The 16,125-nt window shown below is 40.5% G+C and overlaps 1 protein-coding gene across 10 annotated transcripts in view; it reads right to left on the reverse strand.

Annotated features, from left to right (window-relative positions):
- The window catches only part of PCGF3 (polycomb group ring finger 3), a 60,785-nt gene that overhangs the window by 30,772 nt on the left and 13,888 nt on the right, over window positions 1-16,125 (reverse strand). The gene's annotated exons all lie outside the window — the stretch shown is intronic.

The raw sequence follows: 16,125 nt of genomic DNA on the forward strand, positions 1-16,125 counted from the left end.
GTCTTCTTAAAACAAAGATCTACTAAGCACAAACGCAGCATGCAGTTAATTTGAAACAGTACATAGTATTTTGACATTACTGTGAAACCAGCACTACCCCCAGAATGCAGAGTGCTGCATGCTTCCTGATGCATTTGTTCAGGGGGTTTTGTTGCTCTTTTAAGTTTACCTTCTGTTGAGTGGAATACTGCGTTTTAGTTCTGTACCCACTTCATGGGTGTGCTGAGTAATTCACAGTAATTCACATACATAAGAACTAACTGACAGGTCAGGTTTCTCCAGTTCCAGTGGAAATTCAGGTATTCATTTTTCATCAGCTCAGAAAAAATAAAGACGGCCTGCAAGAATAAGTACACTACTTCTTTTTTCACTCTTCTGAGCATTTGTCTCACAGTTACATGGCGAAAGCACTACTAAAATCCAATATGTAGTTGGTCCCAAAAAAGGAGACTGTAAATCATCTAATATTACTTATGGAAATGAGTGCCATACTCTTATTAAAATACTCCTGTAAGGAAAGCCACTTGCCTTCCAGCATACTTAAAAGCATTTGTGAGAAGACTCGAGTCATGAACAAGCTCTCCGCTTGTAGTGAACACTGTGGAGGTGAAAGGCCGGCACCAAAGGAGACTTAAAAGAAAAATCAGGCTGCACCTGGCAGCCCAAAAGAGGCAATACTTCAGCAGCTCCAAGCCCCCACATACAACTAGTAGTGAGGAGGTTGTAGACAGGTGGGATAGGTCTCTTCTCCCAAGGAACAAGCAATAGGACAAGAGGAAACAGCCTCAAGTTACGCTAAGGGAGGTTTAGATTTGATAATAGGAAAAACTTCCTTCACCAAAAGGGTGGTCAGGCATTGGAACAGGCTGCCCAGGGACATGGTGAAATCACCATCCCTGGAGGTGTTTAAAAAAAAAAAAAAAGTAGATGTGGTGCTTAGGGACACGGTTTAGTGGTGGACTTGGCAGTCCTGGGTTAATGGTTGGACTTGAACATAAAGGTCCTTTCCAACCTAAATGATTCTATGATTCCTACCAGGTGCGCGCGCACACACAAAGCACACGTATACAACAGATACACACCACAGCCAGTTACAACAGATCAACCAAGACACACAGCATGCACATGAACACAAATGGCACCAACAGCCTCACCCTGCTCCCTTCTCTGGCTGAGCAGAACAGAGGTCCATTAGTGAGAATACATACACATACGTGCAAGATGGGTCCCCCAGCAGCTGGACTTGGACGCCCAGCCTGCCCAGTAGCTGTCCCCTTGCAGTCTCGACAATTGCTGTCACCTGGACATACATGCCTTTGATGCCAATGCTCCACTCCAGCTGCAGGTACAGACTGGTGTCTGGTTGCTAGTACACATGCAAACACATAGGCATACACAGAGTTGACTGGGAATCTCCTGCTCCCCCAGTAGTTCCCCCCTCCATGCCCCACCATGGCCTCACACCCTGACACACAGACACCAGATGGCCGCAAGTCCACTGCTCTCGCAGTAGCCAGGTCCCCATGGTCTTGCCCTCAGAGCTACACATTCCCCAGAACCTATGGCATCACACTACGGACTCACTTAGTCACTGCAACAGCCAGCCTCTCCTCTGGTCTCTCCCTTAGAGAGGCACACACACCTGGCCACTTCACCTACATGCAGGCTAGCCTGGCTTGCTCTTCACATTTAATGCTCAGTCATTTACTCTAATTGCTGGCACTATGGACACAGGGACTTCGACCCTGGTCCTTCCCCACTGTCTGGCACTTTGTTTCACTCACTCCAGCCTCTGCAGCCGCTGGTGGTCAGGCACACTACCCCTCTGACCTGCAGTCACACTCCAGCTGCAGAGCGCAGAACCTCACTTGATCCAGCTCCTGGCACCACCGACGTATGGGCCCCACAGACCCAAGTTCCCACTCCTGTTGCTGGCACTCAAATCCACTCATGCCAGTCTCTCCAGCTGCTTGCACCCTTGGCTGACTTAAGGAGTTGCTGGCACTCAGGGCCCTCACAGACACACATGCACACAGAGAGGAGCTCCTCCAGGAAGAAGTTAGGAATTAACAGAGAAGGTAAGACAGACTGCACTGATCAGATACAGGGCATGGCTAGACACATGTACTGACCAGTCACGTAGTTACACATGCTTGGCCTTCTAAATCCCCTTGCCCCTCTCTTTTCCTATGTTTGCTCCTCCCCAAACCACCTAAATGCCTCCATTCCCCTGCATTTGGCTTCCCTCCAAAACAACCAAAGTCCTTTGTAATCCCAAAGTGCTCTTACCCTGCACCCTACATGTTCCATACTCTTGACAGTAACAACTCCAGCCCCCAGTTCAAAAGATGGTCCCACACTGACTCATGGGTATGGGTGTCATGTCTAGACAATGGGACTGATGGCTCCCCAGGGACAGCCCAGGTTACACACCTGATGGGCTGTGCCCTCCTTCAGGTCCTTAATTTGGGTTCCCTGCCTGTCACTGTGCCCGTGTGCTCCTCTAGGCTTGAGGAGGTGGGCCTTTGACAAGCTGATAAATCCTGCGATGGGCCTGAAAATCGTTCATTAGGCAGGGTATGATTATCCAGCATTGTTGCTCTGTGCTCCTGTGTGGGTGTGCAGATGAACTTTACCATGTAACCTAACAGATCTCTCTAAACATGTCTACAGAAGCATGTTTCAACTAAGGCAGGAGAGATGGGTTTGATGGGTCAGCTGTTAGATGTATAAGGAATTGGCTGGAGGGCACAACCAAAGAGTTACAGTTAATGGCTCAATGTCCAAGTGGAAACCAGTAATGAGTAGAGTTCCTCAAGGGTCTGTATCAGGAGAAGTACTACTTAGTATCTTCATCAATGACATAGTGGCATTGAGTTGCACTCTTACAACCTTCTGCAGGACACCCAAGGGCAGTGGTGTAGTTGATATACTTGAGGGGAGCAATTCATCCAGAGGGACCTTGATAGATTTGAGGACTAGGCAAGTGTTAACTTCAACAAGTTCAACAAGGCCAAGTGTAAAGTCCTGCACCTGGGTTGGTACAATTCCTGGTATCAGTAGTCTGGTGGATGAAAGGATTGAGAGCAGCCTTGGAGAGAAGGCCTTGGTGACAAGGATGAGCAAAAAATTGGACATGAGCCAGCAACGTGCACTTACATCTCAGAAAGCCAACCATACCCTGGGCTGCATAAAAAGAAGCTTGGCCAGCAGATCAAGTGAAGTGATTCTCCCTCCCTACTATGCTCTCATGAAACCCTACCCAGAATACTGCGTATGTTCACAGAGTACACCTCTGTGTCCCCCGCTACAAGACAGGTGTGGACCTGTCAGAACAGGTCCAGAGGAGGGCCACAAAAATCATCAGAGGGATGGAACACCTCCCCTATGAGGAAAGATTGACAGAATTGAGGTTGTTCAGACTGGAGAAGACAAGGCTCTGGGGAGACCTTATTGTGGCCTTGCAATACTTAAAGGGGGCTTTTGAGAAAGATGGGGACACACTCTTTAGCAGGGTCTGCAGAGATATCACAAGGGGTAATGGTTTTAAACTAAAAGAGGGTAGATTCAGACTAGATACAAGGAAGAACTTTTTTTTTTTTACCATGAGGGTGGTGAAACACTGGAACAGGTTGCCCAGAGATGTGGCAGGTGCCCCATCTCTGGAAAGATTCAAGGTCAGGTTGGACAGGGCTTTGAGCAACCTGATCTAGTGAAAGGTGTACCTGCCCATGGCAGGGGGATTGGACTAGATGATCATTAAGGGCCCTTCCAACCCAACCATTCTATGGTTCTATGATTCTAAGCAAAGTAAATGTAAACTGTTCTTCAGCCCTGCAAAAGGGAAATACTTAAACAGAGTGTGTAGAACACAGGAATCCTCAACAAGAACAGTTCTTCCAAGAAGTTTTTTCTCAGCTGGTCAGCTGGTCAGCAAGCAAGTCCTCCATACCAGACCTATCAAAATAGGGCAGTCTGCTGCATGCTTAGAAACTGTTATCCCTCTCTAGTCTCCCACAGTAATGCTTGCAGAGCATACGAATGAATGCCAAACCAGAGTAAACCGCTGACAATTAGATACATATTCTTGCTGCAGTTCAGTAAATAACAAACACATATGCATGACCAAGTAGCATAACTTTACTTCCATGTTCTCAGGTCTTAAGATAGTGCAGATGATCCCTTAAGGAAATCACTAGGAAAACTGTTAAATGAACATTTTGTGAAATCCCCTTAATATTTACAGTTTATCCCAATTAAAAAGCACAATAGTTACCAAGCCTGGAAGTCATAATGTATTACTTTCAAACCTAGTTAAAACTAGACCAAATGCTATTTCCCTCCACTTCCAAATCCAGAAGAGTCTACCAAATCTACTTAAGCATAAGGTGAATCTCCAGGGACTTTAACTCAGATATGATATCTATTACTCTATGTATTGAAAACTGGAAACATGTAGGAAGAATATAGCCTCTCAAAGTTCATGTTATCTTAAAATATGACATTTAAAGAGCCTTAATTTACCATCACATCTAAAATACTAGCTGTCTTTACAACTAGAAAAATGGGTTTAAGTACCTCACCATTCCAATTATATAGCACAGAGTGCACATAATTATTCAGATAAGCCACTACCCTAGTGTTTCTTTTTAGGGACTCAAATGCCTGCTACAACTAAGTGTGGGTTAACAGCTCGACTCTTGCAACCAAAATAACACTCCACTATTTGAGTTTCTAGCTGATTACAGCCCAGTTTCAGTTCATTTGTAATTGCTACTTCAAAATACAGGTATAAGTTAATTTCACTACATATCATGGAACCATAGATCCATTTAGTTTGGAAAAGATCTTTAAGATTATTGAGTCCAACCGTTAACCCAATACTGCCAAGTCCACCATGAAACCATGTCCCTAAGCACCACATCTACATGTCTTTAAATATTTCCAGGGATGGTGACTCAAATACCTCCCTGGGCAGCCTGGTCCAATGCTTCAACACCCTTTTGATGAAGAAATTTTTCCCAATATCACAACTAAACATCCCCTGGTACAACTTGAAGCCACTTCCTCTCATCCTATTGCTTGTTATCTGGGAGAAGAGACGGACATCCATCTCAGGTAGTTGTAGAGAGCATTAAAGTCTCCCCTGAGTCTCCTTTTCTGCAGAATAAACAACCCCAGTTCCCTCAGCCGCTCCTCAAAAGGCTTATGTTCCAGACCTTTCACCAGCTTCATCGCCCTTCTTGGAACACACTCCAGTACGTCTACATCCCTCTTGAAGTGAGGGGCCCAAAACTGAGCATGGTATTCAAGATGCAGCCTCACCAGTGCCGAGTGCAGGGGGACAATCACTTCCCTTGTCCTGCTGGCCACGCTCTTTTGGACACAAGCCAAGATGTTATTGGTCTTCTTGGCCACCTGGGCACACTGCTGGTTCTTCCACTTTTCATGGGGTGGTTGTGACTCAAGTGCAGGACACAGCACTTCTTGTTGAACCCTATAACAGCTGGCCTTGGGCCATTGATCTGGCCTGTCCATGATTGATGATCCCTCTGCAGAGCCTTCTTACCCTCAACATTCCAGCCCAACTTGTGTCATCTGCAAATTTACTAAGAGTGCACTTGATTATCAGTCATGTGTATGAGGGTTAAGATACTAAACAGGACTGGGCTCAATACTGAGCCTTGGGGAACACCACTTGCGACCAGCCACCAGCTGGATGTTAACTCCATTCCCGACAACTCTTTGGGCTTGGCCATCCAGACAGGTTTTTACCCAACAAAGTGTGTACCCATCCAAGCCATAAGCAGGGAAATGGTGTTAAAGGCTTTACTAAAGTCTAGGTAGACAACATCCACAGCCTATCCCTGGTTCACTAAGTGGGTCACCTTGCCATAGAGGGACATCAGGTTAGTCAAGGAAGATAAAACCTAGGATATTACAAGGCCTATATAAAAGTTATATTATCAGAATGTACTTATCTGTCATGAAGGGATTAGAAAGTAACCATGTCTTCCTGGAGCAAGCAATCATCAGTATCTATTTCATTTTTACATATTCCAATATTTTTGGTTTTTCTGGGGGGACGAGGAGTAGGGTGGGGGTGCTGAGCTATTTCACTGTTCCCTAATGAATCAGGAGCTTTCTTTAGAAATTATAACTTTATAAGCTGCAGGTGAGTTATTGATTTCTTCCAAGTATCTTGAATTATCAGAGGTTTGTGCCAGAGGTATTGCCTCCAAGCATCAAGAACACTTGCCTACAAAAGATATTCACAAAGCCAGTCACACAAATAAGCAAAAGGAGAAGTGAAAACAGGACAACTGCAACAGTACCTAAAGCTCTAGACTGCTATAACATTTTTCTCTCTCAAATATTCCCCAAGTCTATCTGTTTTAAGCACTGTTTTGAAGAACTAGCAAAAAAGAAATACCCACCTTTTTCTGTCGACTGCAAGTAAAAGCCTCTTCCAAGACAGACACCTAAATTTTTTTAATTAATACAGGAATACTACTGTCCTCACAGAATATAGGAAAAAATAAAAACAAACAAAAAAAAAACCCCGAAGCCCACGATCCCTGTTTTAAACTATGTGAACTGGTAACTGGGAAGGGTTTTTTCGGTTGTGCATTTTTGGTGTTTTGTTTGTTTGTTGTTGGGTTTGGGGTTTTTTAATTCCTACTGCTGGTTCCATAACTAGACAAATCAGTGAGATTTTTTTCTCTCCCTCCCTGCAACTACCTGGCAACCAAAGTAAGTTCACTAGTCACTACACATTACTCTTAAGGTTTTTACAATTTATTCATGATCAAAAGTCAAAGGTTAGTAGGTGACTAGACAAGCAATGTATAAGTAACGCAATCTTTAGCCAACTTGCTTGAAATAAAATCTGTCATGCTATTTTAGACGATTTAGATCATGATTAATGGTGATGTCAGTCATCAGGTAGCAAAAAACAAAGAGGAGACTAATACCACACCACTTTCATGAAAACATCCTCTGAAAATGACCATGTACTACTCATTTCGTTGATCTTTCATGCTCAAGAGTACTATGGTCTTTTTTGAGGAGACTTGACTAACAGCCAAAAGAGGAACTACCTGGGCTATAGTCACGCCATAACTAATAGTTGCACTAGGGTGGCTTACAGAATTTCCACTCCAAAGGAAAACACATTCACTTTTACACAGGTCTCATTCATTTAAATGTAAAATAAATGACGCCTTGCTAATAACATGTAAAAAGTGACACGAATGTTTGAGATAACTTAGAAGTAATAATCAGGGTACAGTAGAATTAAATCTACTCATTTACTCTTCATTCACCCCACATACTTACCTTTTATGGTATGATGAGAGTCTGATCTACCTAATACTCTTCCATAAAACACCTGTTTCTGTCTACACAAAATGAATTATGCCCGGCAGTAACTGTCAAAACATGACAGTTCAGAATTTCTGTCTTGCATGTTATTACTGAAAGACATTATGAGTGAAAAAAGGACTTCAGTAAGGCAGGAGAATATCAATGTAGTTGGGAGACAACTGAGTGACTCAAAACTGGGTCCTACATCCCTTCACACATGCTTTGGTAAATTATTTTCCATCATTTCTGTTTGCAGAGAGAAATGAGGAACAACAAACACCACCTCCTGTCAGCTGTTGCAGGAATTAACTTTCTTAGAAAATTCACAAAATATAAGTACTATCAAAATGTTAAATATATATATATATAAAAGACCCATTCAATCTCAGTTTGGCATCTAATCTTGAAAAACTCAAAATTATTAGACACATGTTTAATACCAGGGCTGGATACAAAGACATTATAATATAAGGGTTTATTTAAATATTTTCTCTAATACATTGCTTAGATTTGGAGTCTGTATTAAAAACAACTGTATTAGTGTCCTGAATAGCCAACTACTACCCGCTTGCTAAGTTTTACCTAAAAATTGTCACACAGGTGATCTCTCAAAGTATCTGCAGCCAAAGAGAAATCCCAAATTATGGAAGCTAGTTCTTTTCTTTAACTTTTCACCTGACAACAGATGCTTATAAAGCTCTAAATTAAGAAAGACACTTTGAAAATCAAGTAAATAATTAACTTATACTCCTTCAATAAAGTTAACTAAATACAGTAAATGCCACTTTGTCAGTAAAAAGGCAAAACACTAGAGTTGCAATACCCAGTATTTTACTGTACTTTAAAAAGTCATCTACATCTTTGTCTATCTGTTAACGTAATAGAATCCTACAAAGAAGATGGATGTTATGCCTATATTGAGACTCGTACTATTTTCTAGTGTGTGTTGAGTTTCATTAGATTCACAGTAGATCTGAATTCACAGTCACCATGACTTAGTAATATAAAATCCTCCATAAACAGTGACTTTAATCCAAAGACATGAAAGCACAAGTTTCAAACAGCAGCAGTATTTACTGCAGTCATAATCAGATATTAATCCAGATTGCGTCACGGGTCAAGTTCAATAGCCACAGTCTACTGTCAGTGCAATTTTGTAAGCCACTGATAAAACACCTTCTAGAATCATCTTCAATTCTAGTAGAACACATTAAGGAAGAATGGCATCAAACTGGATCAAGTACCAGGAAGAGTTATCAGAATTAGGAGAACACAGAGCATCCATGAAAAACACCTCTGTCTTTCCTGTATTCACCTATTATGTCCTGGTCTCAGAGGGTAGTATGACTGCTACTTACAAGGAGAAAGCAGAAAGAACACACATATATAAATTATCTAAGAGTTAAGTTCAGGAGGACTTTAGAAAAACACTCCCAAATACCTGTAGCAGTCTTAGACTTCAGTTAATGTAGGTAATCAAGAATCTTGCTTACTTACTTGAGGGAGACAGTGGAGACATAAGTTAACTAAATGATCCAAACATTTCAGGCTTTTATTGTTTCTCTAAGATGAAGCCCCTGATAACAGTAACTCACAGCAAACTCAGGAAGATGACAATAAATATGTGTTTTTCCTTCTCAGTATGCCAACTGCAGATCAATAAACACAAAGTATGTCACACCTTCAACTCTTCAGTTTGCAGTGCATCCATTCTTAATCCCCTCTTGTAAAGACTACCTGTAACCTCTTCAAATCTTTCTTACAGAAGCCCACTACAAAGTTTTGTGGCAGATGTATAGACAAGGAAAGAAAATGAAAGCGCACTGAAAATCTACAAATGGGAATTCAAAAAAGCACAGAAACTAAGCACCCTGCTTCTGTCAAGCTGGAGACAGATTTTGGCATTAGCTGCCTTCAGCTCTGAAGGTGAAAGCAAACACACTGCAAAGAAATGCATGTCTAAGGTTTTCCTGACTTCAGGCAATGATGATTGAAAATTGCCCTATATGAATATGCATAAAAGATCAATACTAAATCAGAGCTGGCATTTTAAAAGGTTCTGTTTAGGAAGAGGAGAAGTAAGAGTAAAAAGTAAGACTATGGCAGATTTTTAAAGTAAGGAAAATGTATATACACACTAAATGCAACCTGGCCTACTTACTTGATAGCCTGCCACCTATCACAACTGTCAGCCCCAGCGTATTATTCCCCATATCTTTCCTCCTCCACTCTTTCCACTGCCTCAGCTCCTCTTACAGAGTCAGGCAAGGGATAAATAATGTGTAACATCCATCCAAGACACATTGGCAAGTGTAATTATGGAAGAGATCACATTCTCATAATTCAGCAATAGGAGGCTTTTCAAGTTGTTGCATCAAAAGGCAACAGATGGCAGGCATCTCTTATCAGAAATAAAACATGATCAGGAAAAAAAAAGAATACATGATACGAGAATTTTTTAAAGGTACTTTTTGTTTTCTTTCAGTTAAGAGTATTAACTTAAAAAACTACCTTAAGTGCAGTAACCATGATCTAACTTGAGCTTAGAGATTTCAACACAGATTTCATTGTATAACAATGTATTATCTCAAAATCAATACTCAGAAGTCATTGGAACTATACGCTAACCATTGGCAAGGGCACTCACCCTAGAGAAAGAACCGTTAATTACAAAAATCATGCATTCATCTAACTAGTCAAAAATGTACAAAACACAAGATCAATAAAATTCTCTGAGTACTTTGAGTGGCTAAAAATATTCTCCTATTCTTTTACTGAAGTGTATTACAGTATTAGGGTGGGGGGGGTTGTTTATATGGTGGTTTGGCTTTTTTCCTTCAAATAAAGTAGCTGTCTCAAAAGCAGCATACTACAGCCAGGGTTCCTAAATTGTATTGGTCGTGTGTACTAATAACATGAAACTAGCCTGTAAACCTCAAAGAAAAAGAAATTGATTAAACTTTGCTGGGTTTCTTGAATGGACATTTAAAATGGCAGTGAACATACTACCACAAAAATACAGGGCCATTTAGTATTGCGAATTTATATAATTTAAGACAGCACAGATTAATAAACTTCTACATCAGCTGCTAGAACACACCTTAGCTAGCCAGTCAAATTTCAGACACTGAATCTCCATTAGCACCGGACTCCAACCACCAGGATCAAAACTTCCAACTTTAGAACCAGTAGTGAAGTTCTTCATCTGTGGAGGAGAGGTGTCTTCAGCAAAAGATCTGCAATGAGTACCAGTGCCTGTGGAGACCTGCAGACTGAGAGCATATGAGGTGGCCCTACTGCAACAGCACGCAAATTTTAAGTTCTGTTGTGCCTGCAGCGCCACCTGCTAAGGCAAACAGGATCCTCTCCTCTTCAACCCCAGCCTTCCCAATCACTCAACTCCTTTTAACCAAGTGTTGTAGTGGGCAGGGTAGGAGTCAGCAGCAGAAACGCAGAGGGAAGGGAAAGGGCAAGACAGGTTCTGGGAACATCAAAACTCTTTTACACTTGGTGTCTTGCACTGGTTTTGGTTGTTCTGCTTGTACTTAACATCACTGAAATTAAAGGTGTAGCACTTAACTACTATGCCAGTTACTACGATAACATTAATCCTATTTAAACAAAGTTAGGATGAAATTTTATTACTGAGAATGTTATGCTGTCCTTTGACACATCGCAACAGACTATCACCTCAGAATAAAATTTAAAAAAAAAGTTATTAGATAGAAAGAATCATAGGACAAGTAAATATCTCTCATAACATTTGCACTCATCTGTTAATCAGGAGGCGCAGTTTTTAAAACTTGACTGTCACGGACAAACCTCTATAGGATTGTATTTAAGCTCAGCCCATACCTTACCCTCCACTGAAACCATTTTCATGCAGTTCGCTTTCACTGATTTTGAGAGCTGCTGAGCTATGCAAACAGTGAGTAACTGCAAGCATTCAATGTATCTATCAATACTCTGACATTGTGTTATCGTGATGTAAGCCATTTCCATTTAATTCTCGTAGAGCTTAGGCAGCTGTGGCATAAGCAGAGAAGAACTAAGATGGAAAATGAGGAAATACATTGCCTCAAAGCAGATGTTTCATTTAATATTAGATAACCTAAAGAAATCTGTCCCATTTGTAATATAATCAATCAGAAAAGGTGATTTAATGATCTCAAAGCTCTAAAACATGAACACAATTCTTTTTAATTTTTATTTTGAGGGATCTTTTTTAATCAAATGTACGTACTACTGTATTTGTATTTTATTGTATACCTGTATGTGCACAAAGTTCTCTCACATAGACTAGTTTATAGATTACATCATTAGTAAACTTTCTAGCAAGAAAAAAAATTCTTCTGCATTTTGAAGCAGAATACATTTTTCCTTATCTGCCATCTAGCTGCCTTGATTAGAAGAACTTTAGAATACTGTCACTAAATTGCTCAAAGCAGGACTTTAAATAGCATTAAAACAGCATCTTCCACACAGGTAGTGCTCTCAAGGCTTAGGGATGCTTTGGGAATGACTCATAAATCTGTGGACAGTCTTCTGCTGGACTGATAAATTTACATATTCACAGGAAGGTTAAAAGAGAACTTGAGAATGCTCAGGGGAAGAAGATGCACTGTACAGTGCAAACTGGCAGCAGCAAGACATTAGCTTAGCTCCAGAGCCTGTGAAACCACATCCTTCAAAACACTTAAGCAAGGTGCACTCCAGACACCTCTTCCAATTAAAACATGCTTAGTTATACAGATCACAAGTTCTTCATGGTCGGGTCTTGACAGTCCTAAGAACAGACTAACAAATACTGGGATGCAGGAAAATATCCATGCAACAAAAGTTAAAATTTTCTGCAAAATAGCCTGCATAAAAACAATGTCTGACTGGCCAGATTTGATCCTACTACACAATTTTCTATTTCTGACAAAAATCACTAGTTTAATTACATTCAGATTACTCTTTCCATTTTGCTATTTCCTTTGTTTAGTGCTGAGGGTACAAGATAATTTCCAATTAACATGCATTACAAGCACTGATAAAACTGGGAAGATGATCTAAAGTGTCAAAAGTTCTTAAAAGTCTTTAAAAATACTATAAAAACACAGCATTATATCAGAAGTGACTTTCATTTCATTAATGACTACTACTACAACCTTCTCTGAATAGAATCGGGTTCCTTATCAGAAATTAAAATCACTGCTAGAGGTAGGAGCCTTTTGAAGGAAAGACTACTCTTAACCTGAGTACTATCCCAGCTTAAGTCTTGACAAAATGTTATAGACATACTTGTCATACACTGGAAGAGTATGTTTCACCATGCTCCTTACTGAGAAATGAGAGGCAGAAACTACAAGCCATTAAAAGGCACTATGTTTTAATTCAGTACACATCGATCAGAAAAAGATGAAGGGATCCTTGACTTCCACTGATCAAGTCAGTCAAGAATAGCCTTGAATCTCATGAAGAGCAAAGTCCTTTAAAATCAAATCTTCTGTGAGATTCTATTGTCTGAACCCACATCACTTTTTTGAATAATATCCGTGCACTTCAGAGAAAGTAATCTAGGACTTAACTACTGCTGAAACAGATTGTAATCTTGATTACTATGTCCTCTGCAGATGGCTGAGCAACTCAAAATACCATGTGACTTTCAGCTGTTATTTGAACTGATGGGTGTACATTTCCACTTATTGCTCTATGACTCCATGGAAATTAACAACAGCTTGAAAAGTTCACCATGGAGAAGCAAGAAGCCTTATGCACCTATGTCATCAGCTCCGAAAAAACTTGAGTTTTGGTGATTTTTCCCTTCCTCCTTCCCCTTATATAGGTATGTTTTAACTTCCATTGTTGAAAAATCCTAATCCTACAATGAAAACATCTAATTGCATAAAATGTTACATGTGATTCTACAACCCCAGAAACCAACCACTTATTAACAAAGACACAGAAAAGGCGTATCCCTAGTAAGTCATTGTATGGTAGCCTGAATACTAGGATTTTTGTACCTTTTATCTGAACTTGTTACAGATCTCTATCAGAAACAACAAATTTTCCCACTCTCATGCAAATACTGCCTATTTTTGAAAAAGAGAGGATAAAGAATATTCATGTAGGAACAAAAGACAATTCATTATGGTATTTAGTAAAAGGCCTTTAAAAATTAAGGTTTTCAGTCACTTGACTCCATTTACTGGTCCAGACACACTGGCAGCCCAATAAAACAGTAGCTGTCAAAATGGATATCTGTAGTGAGAGGCCAGAAGCTATCTGCAGGCAAGAAGTAGGAAGGTGCTTGCAGTAGTGGGCTGGAAATTAGGACCATGCGTGGCAATCAGTTAGCTGAGGGGAATGTGCTTGAGCTTGTAGGTCAACCCTGGGAGGACAAGGAGTGTGAATAAACACAACAATTAACATGATGAGTCATGCTGACAGAGCACAGGGGAGTGGGGGACGGATGGCGCCAAGGAGAGGTAACCACCAATCAGGGATTGCCTAGTATGCAATGCTTAGCTTCAAGAACCAATCTGTTTAAAACACGCAGCTTCTGAAAGTGTATATAAACTCGTGCTTCTGTACAATAAATTGACATTTGCTTGCATCAAGCTGCGTCCCGTCTCTTCATTCGCAGCAAATTGGTGACCCCAACGTGAGGGGTTTATGAACCGCCAGGCTGAGCGGCAGGCTGCGAGTCCCACAGAACGTTGAATGAGCTGCTGAAAGGAAGCAGGAACTGAAAAAAAGTCCCTCTGGAATTGAGAGGTGAGCTGTGTGAAACTTGGGAATCAAGTGTCTTCCCCTATGGGAGATGTATATGGACTCATGAAGGGTCTTCTGGTCAGATCCGGGACTCCGTGCCTCAGTCTCCTCAAATGGTGACCCCTATGGTGGTGTTTCGAAGCCTTGGAAGAATAAGGATGGAACTGGTCGATATAAACTCGTGCTTCTGTACAATAAATTGACATTTGCTTGCATCAAGCTGCGTCCCGTCTCTCCATCACAGCAGGTGCTACAATTAACTGAACGTATATTCCACCAACAATCACTTTTCTTTTTAACATCCCCACATAGCATAAACCCAGATTACAACACTTGATGGTTAATTAATACAAACAAAACAAAGATTTGAAAGAACCTGAAAAATTACATAACCATGACTCTGGTTAAAAAAATTCAGTCAAAGCCTTCAGCTTCACTCATATGTCCAATAATTGCCTCTGTGCTGTTATGACAGCAGATGAGCAAATGTTGCTAAAATTGACCCATACCTTGCAAATGCTTAGTAGGTATTCTGTATTCTTCCTGGATTCAAATATACACACACTAACTTACATAGAGTTAGCTACCCATGAAACATACAACTCAAATGAAAAGGAGCCTTGCAAAATATTTCTTCTTTTGTTCTTGAAACCCCAGGAGGGCTTTAAGATACACTCTGCTCACACTTCTATTGTATTTAACTTCAGCTCTTTCAGATATAAATTGAAGCAACAACGTAACTTAGTCTCCTTTGAACAATTGCTGCTGCAGCCTTCTTACCCCAGACAAAATCTAGCCTTTCAATTGGCTGCAAATATGAAAAGAAACCTGATGGTTAGCATTGTTTATTTAATATCAAACTATATAGCAGGATTTTAATCAATAGAGCAAAAAAGCTTTTCCAGTCCTCCACATTTTGCAGTATTTGGAAGTATTCGGAAGTTGTGCAACTTCAGTTTTGAAAACAGTTTCATTCTTTTTTTATTTTTTTCTTTCTCAAAACAAATACAATTTTTAAAGTAAAAACACTGGGGAGGAGACACGGGAATGCAATACAGAATCAGGACCATCTGAGCTAGAACTTGCAGGTGTTAAAATAGAGCAAAAGCACCAGAGGTTTGTATATGTTACTTCCAAAGACTGCAAAATTACCAAAGACTGGTAAATGCACTCTCAAAAGCTTCCTTTTTCTTAACAAATAAACATGTACATCATGTCAATAGTACATCAAACCATTAACAGCTGGAATAAAGCTATAGCTGGCAATCACTGCCAGAAGGGAAAATATTCATAACCCCTGAAGTTTTCCCAGTAGCATGTAATTCTTTGTCAATATACTTGCAAAGGGCTGGAAAAAAACCCAACAATGCTACCTCATTTCACTAGTGTGGCATATTTTTCAAGTATCCAAGCAACCTCCCCTTACTGTCTTCAAGAACATTTTACTTTGTTCAATATAAAGGAGCTTGCACAGCTAGACATTGTGAATTTTAAGAGAAACAAGTTAGCTTTGAGTCTTCACTAGTATAAATCCAAATGATTATAAAAATGAAAACTATATGGGCTTTAAGCCCTGCATCAAATTTAGATACCACTGATAATTTTACAGCAGACAGCATTCTTCAAGTACTTGATGTTTAGAAGATGCAAAGTACAGTTAGTATAAATAGCAGAAAGCTCTGGTTTCATAATGCAAGGCATACAACAACTTTCTTTTAACTAGCTGTTAATGCAAGTGAAACAGAATGTTTTCACAGGGACAATTTCCAAAGTTTTACAGGACAGACCTGTTGCAACTACTCATCATCACTTGAAGAACCCAAGTACAATAGGAAAGGAGAGAGGGAGATATTCAGATCACCTGCACTGACACCATTTATGACAAAGACTGAGCAACAGCAAATAGAACGGCACAGCAGAGCTAGTTTTCTTGACAAGTTGTTGTGGTTCAATCCCAATACCATGTAGCTGTTTGCTCACTCTCACCCCGCCCCAGTGGGA

The sequence above is a fragment of the Falco biarmicus genome, chromosome Z (assembly GCF_023638135.1).
Source record: "Falco biarmicus isolate bFalBia1 chromosome Z, bFalBia1.pri, whole genome shotgun sequence".
Lineage (NCBI taxonomy): Eukaryota > Metazoa > Chordata > Aves > Falconiformes > Falconidae > Falco > Falco biarmicus.